The sequence below is a fragment of the Lactuca virosa genome, chromosome 5, assembly GCF_052849685.1.
Source record: "Lactuca virosa cultivar CGN04683 chromosome 5, Lactuca_virosa_CGN04683_v6, whole genome shotgun sequence".
NCBI lineage: Eukaryota > Viridiplantae > Streptophyta > Magnoliopsida > Asterales > Asteraceae > Lactuca > Lactuca virosa.
The window spans coordinates 233,182,594-233,191,186 of record NC_136430.1 but is presented as its reverse complement, the minus strand read 5'-3'; positions in this window follow the sequence as shown (position 1 = coordinate 233,191,186).

Genomic DNA, 8,593 nt, shown 5'->3' with positions numbered 1-8,593 from the left:
CCACTCACTTTCAACTCATGATCTATATCACTGATCATCTCATCTATCCAACTCACTTTTCATCACACACCCACTACTTAACTCATGATCTATGTCACTAACTCATGAAGCTCGTCTGATCACTTCATAAAAGAACAAAGACTCCAAAGCTCTTCCAAATAAAAGTATAGGGAAAATACTGATAAAGTACTCCCATACGCTCCTGTACCCCGACACGTAATAGTGTCAAAAGGAAGAACTAATGGATGAACACATAGTTCAAAAATACCTAATGAACATATAGTTCAAACATACGTACCGATTACAAGTCTACTAACGTTCCACTGGGCTATCTAAAATAATCTGTGGCCGTTGTCTATACTATGCTAGATGACTAGATCATCTTAAACATCGATACCTCTCATCACTTTTATTTCATCATACATCATCTAATTCATCTACCCATGTTTTACCCAACATATTTGTAGATAAAAATATATATACAGTTTAAAACTTGTATAAAACATCAATTCAACAGTCACCTCAAATAAACAATTAATATATTTACACATAGCACATATTTTAAGATAAATACTTCATATCTATGTGTAAGGTGAAAGTGACTATACACTTACCTGATTTAATGAAAATCGGGCAGCAATTCATTTCCTAAAACGATCGTTTCTACTAAAACCGGGAGTTTTATTGAGAAACCGGGCTCTGCGAGGGTCAGGCTTCAAAACCGAAAAGATAAATTTTCCGGGCTTCTCGGGCACTTCGTGGCGTATTCCGGGGGTTATAATTGATACCGGGGCTTCGAGGGACGTTAAAATGAAAGAAATATGGAAAGAGGGGCTAAAAGTGGCAATTTTCCGAAATATACCAGGGAGGTCTCGCACCCTCCTATTTATAGGGTCGAGCCTCCTGATCCAACGGCTGAGAAGAAGCCACGCGTCGCAGATCCGAGGGCTCGCAGGGAAGGCTCGCACGTGGGCTCGCACATGGCTGCGCATGCGAGGGCCTCGCTGGAGGCTTCTGATTGGACCGCTTCGGACAGCACCTCGGTTCGGACACGTTGCTGAAGACACACCGAGATCGGACACGGGGCAGCCTCCTATTAGACCGAACCTCGGACTCGTGAAGAACATGACACGACTCGCCAGGTGGCTTCGGTGACTTAGCAGGTTCCGGACACGCGTCAGATGTGAAGCGAGGACACATGGCCGAAGTCCACGTGTGCGAAATTCCTCGGTTTTGTGGATTTTTCTCGTTTTTCGTGCCAAAACTTCTAAAATCCATAACTTTCGCATACGAGCTCCGTTTTTGACGTTCTTTATATGCACGCGTAGGTAAAATTACGCTCTACAACTTTCGTTTAGACTTCGTCGGCTAATTTCGACTTTAATTCTTCATCCGACGTCTGTTTTCGTCAGACTTTTTACCATTGTGCTACTAATGACGAGGCCTTCGATTCTCGTTTAGGTCGTGTCGGCTAAAAATCACTCGATCTAAAATTCGAGTTTTTAGCTGTCTACTGCTAAGCTGAAACTTCGAAAAATCATAACTTCCTCATACGAAGTCAGATTTGGGCGTTCTTTTTATACCTACTCTCGGTTTAACGAACACTACAAGTTTCTTTTAGATCACTAAGGCTAAAAAGTAGTTTATCAAAAACTCACTTTTTACAACATTCGGCCCCGTGTCGGTTTTGTCGCGAAACTTAGACAGGTCATAACCTCTTCGTTATAACTCGGATTTCGGCATTCTTTATATATCCGTAATCCTTGTCACGCCCACTACAAGTTTCTTAATAGATATCGTCTTTATCTAAAATTTAATTTTTGACACTCATTTTTATTCTTAATTAATTAAACGCTAATAATTAAGCATAAAACACATAATTCACATAATATTCACATAATTCCTTTTCATTTCTTCTAAATGAGTTACAAAGGTTAACCTAGACCATTATGTCAATATTAATGCCTAGCCTAGAAACACGGGCGCTACATAAACCCTAATTGTCATGGCCTTTCATTTCCATGATCCATGGGTACAAAAACACCATGGAGCATCCTATGGGTTTTAGCCCAACTTGATAATCCATGGAGCATTAGCCCACTATACAAGTATGGATGATTTACACAATCAACCCATATATTTAATTAGTCTCCTTTTGATCACTTAATTAATTCCATATTAATTATTGATCAATACTAATTAAATAATCTTATTAATATATTAGAACTTATAATATATTAATAAAACTTAAGTGTTATTTCTCTCATTTTAGTCTATCCAAATGCATGATGCCATCCAACCCAAATGGACCATGCCGAGTCGGGTCAAGTACATACCAAATATAGTTATGGACTTAGACACTAATCCAACAGTCTCCCACTTGGATAAGTCTAAAACTATTATTGAGTATGACTTCAAAAACCGACCGGCAATCGTAGCTCTTTAAGCCGTTGTCGAACTCTGACGTTGTAACTGAACTCTGATCTCATCAATGACTTGTCCATTAGATAAGGGATCATATATTCCTCCATTCTAGATATCATATGGACTGAGACATGGATTAAAATCATTCTCTCTGTCCATTTGTTGTTTCCCGATTTCCGATTCATGACGACTGACTAATTGAACAAATCAAATCAGTCCTGGCTTGGCCAAGCACTTCGGGGTGTCATCACTAAATCATCGAGGGGCCCACATATATCGCTTTTATCCCGAAGGTAAAAGGAATGGATAAACTTCGACTCATATGACTTGTTCTACTACTTGTTGAATCATACACAAAGGCACATTTTATAACATCGAGTTACCAATGCGTTTTCGTGCAATCAATGTACAACCAACTCATAGTAACAACTCATATCTCTAGGTTTGAAGAATATAAGATATTATCGTCTCATGATCACTCGTGATAAAATCCATGAAGTGAATCCAATGAGCGTGGGTTGAATCCAATACTCAGAACTTATGAGCACTCATGAATGTTGTAGCACTTCTTGCTATGTCCCATACCTTGGACATCTACAATCCAGCTTCATGACAGTCTTGATTCATATCTACTTCCAACATATGACCGACTGTGGATAGTTTGAATAACTTAGTCATTCAGGAAGAACGACCTAGTTATTCTGGAAGTCAAAACATGCAAAGTGAAACACAAGAATAATCGAATCCAATATGGTCTCAGAACTTATGAATATAAATAAAACACCTTTTTATTTATCACCATATTGATCACACATTATTCATTGCATACTGTTTCAAACAATCAACTTTATACTTGAATTAAAACAATAGTTGTCCCATGCTCCAAGCATGTACACTATGTTTTCTAAACACTAGTCATGCCATACACCAAGTATGCACACTATGTTTGTCTAAACATTAGTTATGCCATACACCAAGTATGCATACTAAGTTTGTCTATGACCTTTATTTTGTGAAATAGATCGATTGAACATACTTCCAATGATTCTCATTTCACAGTCCCAAATCCTTACCGCAAATGCATGAATTCCAAATTCATGCCATTTACCTAAATCTGCTAGATTCTAAACTTATATGCACTGATCCTCTCGTAATGACTATGCACAAAGTCACAAAGACTTGTCAACAAACATTACAGAGTATTCCAATGGAGATCATCCCATGGAAACGAAGTCTCAAATTGAAAGTACATTGCTTTGAACATCCTTCTTGCATTAAGTTTCCTAATCTTACACAGATTTAATGAATCACTTCCACCTATGGGAATATTTCCATATTCTCATTTTCACTATCACTTCTGAACAAGAGTTGCCTCTTTTTTCAGAATATGTTAGTATGGTCCTTCCAAAATTAACACTATACTTCCAACTGTCCCTGAGCAACCAATCTTTGGTAAACCTTAGATTCTCCTCGACAATTGATTAATCATTTTTGTCATATCATATTCTAGACCTTTTCCCTTCTTAATGCCCCAGGCATTTGGAAAATTTTAGAAAGGATGAATATTATAGCACATGCAATCGATCCTATATCTGAAGCATATGGGACACGATTCATGATGTCTCACATAAAGACATGATACTAGACCAGTCCTTTTGCTATAATATTTCTATTTGCCAAGTTCTCATAATTCAGATTATGAAAAGGGATGTCGTAATCATAATCGAATTTTAGAACGCAAATAATGTATCCATATATAGAATTTCCTTATGTTGAGCCATTCCAACATGAAATTCATATATATATCCTTGACCAAAGTCGATTAAAACCTCAATCTAAGCTTTTAGATTTGAAACGAAGTACAATTTCCTCTCCCTTAATTATAGAAAAACAACTTTTCCCAATTGAACTTTTCTTTTTCTATAATTAACATTGCTAACTTGCAATACTTATAATAATTATCATGCTCCCACTAACATGATGATTATTAGCATAACACTTATGCTCCCACTAGCTTTGACATGTACTCAGAAATCAGCTGGACTTCTAGAAATCAATACTTTATTGACTTTCTTACCAAAGTTTAGATTTCTGATACGAGATGCTTTGATAAAACTTTATCAAAATCATACACCTTTCCTTAGATAGCACACATGTGTGTCTAAACAATTCCAGAACTATGAAAAGGGATGCCGTAATCATAGTCTCAATTGTTTAGACCTTTGCCATTTCTCACAAGTCCATGTTAGTGTTCTGGTTAACCACACACGCTCCACTAACTACTTTGAGAATGCAAATATCACAATTGCTATCTACTTAAAATCTACTTAGTGAAAGCGTTTCCTCACCATCATTTTCATGAATCAGAGAGAAACCTTATGACACTTAGATTTTATGGTGTATGTGTTCCTATACATGTGAATTTGTCAAAACCATAATCACAAGACAAGGATAATGACAAATCCAAACTCATATGGACTGAACTCAATCTTAATTTCTTGCCTCCTGGCAGCACAAGGGCCTGCCATTGCTTCCAAGTTCTTATACAACCAATTGAGAACTCTCAGAACTCATATGCAAAGCCAATTTTAACTGGAATGGGCACAGAAACAGGAATATGTCAACAAGACAAGTTATAAACCTCAAGTCGTGTGCTAGTGATAAACTACAGGTTTTTACTCTTGATTAGATCTTGAAGCTTTTTCAAGATCTTTAAGACTCCCACTGTCTTGACATATAAGACTCACTTGCAAAATATTCAAGAGATAGTCCGGATTCTTTATCAAGACAAACACTTCACACAATTGGCCTTAGTTGGTCTTTGTTTTATCCAAAACATCACAACTTACCAATTTCAAATGCACAAGAGTAGGACACTTTTACTCTTACATTTGACAAGTGTTATAAATCTTCTTTAAGATGTATCACTCATGTTACAATCTTGGAGTATGACTCTAAGACTTGCTTTGGAACGAAGTATGACTCATCTTCTTGATTTAACCATTTCAGCAATTCTTGATTCCCCTTCTTAGCCATAGGAATGCACTAAGATGTCCTTAGAGGACCAATTGTAATATGGTTTCTTAACCATTAAGATGATCACAAAACATGATACTAAAGTACTCTCCCATCTTTTCAGATTTGAGAAACTTTTATCTTTCTGCCTAATTTGATTCTTCTTATTCGTTCTGCCATACATCGAAACTTTTCCAATGTTTCAGAATTATACTTAAACTGGTAAGTATAACCATATTTAATAAACTTTAGTAAATCATGACGAATAGTCTTATCGATCTTTTGTGGTGGACTTGACCAGTGCACAAGAATGTGTACTCGATCCCTTAGTCCTTCACTTGACTCACATATAAATGTGAACAAGGAATTAGTCTTAGTTTTCCAAAGATAAAAATTCTCATTCATCATACTATGTAACTTGCATGATTCCAAGTTTCTATCCAATTAACGTTTGGTTGATGAGAATCTTTCATTATTTGGTAAATTATGACACTACCACAAACGACAGAATCAAATCCATTTTCCAATATTGCTATCAATGGAAACATATAAATAAAAATTTTCCACAAATGCCATTGTAAGGATACTTAAAATAAAATCAAAAACTTTTCTTTTATTTTAACACTTGCAGAAAAAACTTATCCTTAAAATACAAATGCATATGAAAACTATGTTGTTATCTATTCCTAAGCAATCTATCACAACTCTTAGGCAACTGCTTAAAATTCTGATCACCGAACCATGCGATCGAAATCCATCTTCGCGATCAGAATCAGCATATACTTCTTTTAAGTTTCTTCACTTTTCTTTAATTCTTAAAACATCAACATGTGACCCAGTCACATCATGTAATAAGAATCTCAGAATAGAAACTTAACAGAGTTAGATAGTGGAATTTACCTGAAGTAGAGTCAAACTTCTTCACTTGATCAACCTTATGATCTTTTAGGTAAACAGGGCAGCTTCGCAACCAATGCCCCTTCCTTTGGCAAAAGACACATATGGACCCTTTGGGAATGGTACATGGGACTATCTCAGGCTTAGCCATTCTCTTTACCATTTGGTCAACCGAGTTGACTATGGCCGATCCCTTTCCATTGGGAAGAGATAGCTTTTCTGGATATATTCAATGTTACCATTGTCAATTTCCATGGAAGTCTGCGAAGTTGATCTACTAATCAAATTTGCTTTACCAGAGCTCCAAATCATTGCTGATTCAGCTGCACCAAGCAAATAGATAAGATCATTAGGGTCATGTCATAGTCTGTTACATAGTAGTCCCAAAGGAACTCACTGTGTGGCTTAGAAAGTGATTAAACAACCAACTTTCTCAAGACATTGTGTGACAACCCGAAATTTCTATTATGTACAGCCATTCACTTCAATAGGAGTCAGAACTGTTTCTGCTAATTTTCAAGCTTTTTGGCATAAGTTTGAGTGTTTTAAGATTAGTACTTCAGGAGGTAACAGGAGAGAGGATGCCCTAGGATTATTGTGTAGCAATAAAGTCCCAAAAACTCCAAGAGTTTGGAGTTTACGGCCTAAACAAAGTGTTTACGGCCGTAAACCCTAAGGGGAGGGGTATAAATATGACACGTAGTCATATTTACCACTTTTTCACCATTTTCAAGTCTAAAACTCAATTCCTCTCAAGTATCATCCTACCTTTCTTGTTGATCTTCAACTATGTAAGTGTTTCTTACCCTAAAAAGTTGATATCTACCTTAATCTAGTGATCTTACACGATTCCATCCGTGAAATCATTCCAAAAATGTAGATCTTCAAGTTTCACCAAGAACACCAAGAACACACACTAGTGTTCTTGGACTTTTAGCACCTTTTCAAGCTTCTATCTAGTAAGTACTCCTACCGTAGTGTATTGTAAGACTTGTTACACTTCTAAACATCAATAAAACACCTAAGAAACCCAAGATCAAAGGTGTTTACGGTCCAATATGTTCTTGGACCGTAAACCCTAACAAAGGGGCCAAAGTGGCCCTAGTCCCTTACTAAGCCTTGGAAACTAGTCTAGACCCCTTCCTTAATGTGTTTAGTACTTGAAAACATCAAAAGACCATAAACCATTTGGGTTTACGGCCGTAAACCCAAATACAAATGGTCCAAGGACCGTAAACTCCCTAAAGGAGTGAAATGGTGCCCTAATCTCTTCCAAAGGATTATACCTCAAGTAGAAATGCTTCTTAGGACTTGTAAAGCTTCAAAACTCATCATGGTAAAAGAACCATGAGTTTACGGCCCTAAACTCATGGGTTTACGACCGTAAACACAATGAGTTATGGTCACAAAACCGTAAACTCCAAAGGAGTTTACCCTTGAACCCTAAACTCAAATGCAAGGTCCTACCACCCATAGATGCAATCCTTAGTACTTATAACACTTAAATAAAGTGTTAATCATGTCCTAGGATGTCTTAACATGATTAATTAGTTGTTTAAATGACTAATTTGATACATATATGTGTGATTATATGTTAACTAGGATCCTTGTGTGTGTTCAAGTCTCCACTTGACACTTAGCATCCTATAACATCCGTTCATCCAACCCACTTACTACAGGTGAGTTCATACCCCCTTAATTAACCTTTTAAATGTCTTTAAATGTTTTTAAATGCTTTTATGGGGGGGGGAATAGAAGTAGAATCATGCTAGTTAGTACATCAATCACATATGATTAATAACTAGCATACAAATGGATCTACCACACTTTTAACTGTTTACTCAGTATACTACTTCCAAATGACTTACCAAAATGTTTTTACATGTTAAAACTCTTTATCAAACTATCTTACATACTGTATGTTTCCTTTCAAACTCTGTTACAATTGTGTTTCAAACAAAGGTTTTCTTATACTTAAAACTGTTCTTATCAAACAAACTGCTTTCAAATCGTTTTATAAACCAACATGAAGTCATTATTATTTATTGTTCAAAACTCTTATATGTATTACAAAACCTCTTTAAACTTATTGTTAAAAAGCATATCTATACACTCATGTTTCATGTATATATGTATTGATATGAGGGCTTTCATTCATTATTCAGTTCCAACACTCTTGAGTAGCAAGGGTGTATAAACCTACTTGGACATTCAATTTACATTCCAGTAAACTACTATAGGTATAGTTTAGGAGATA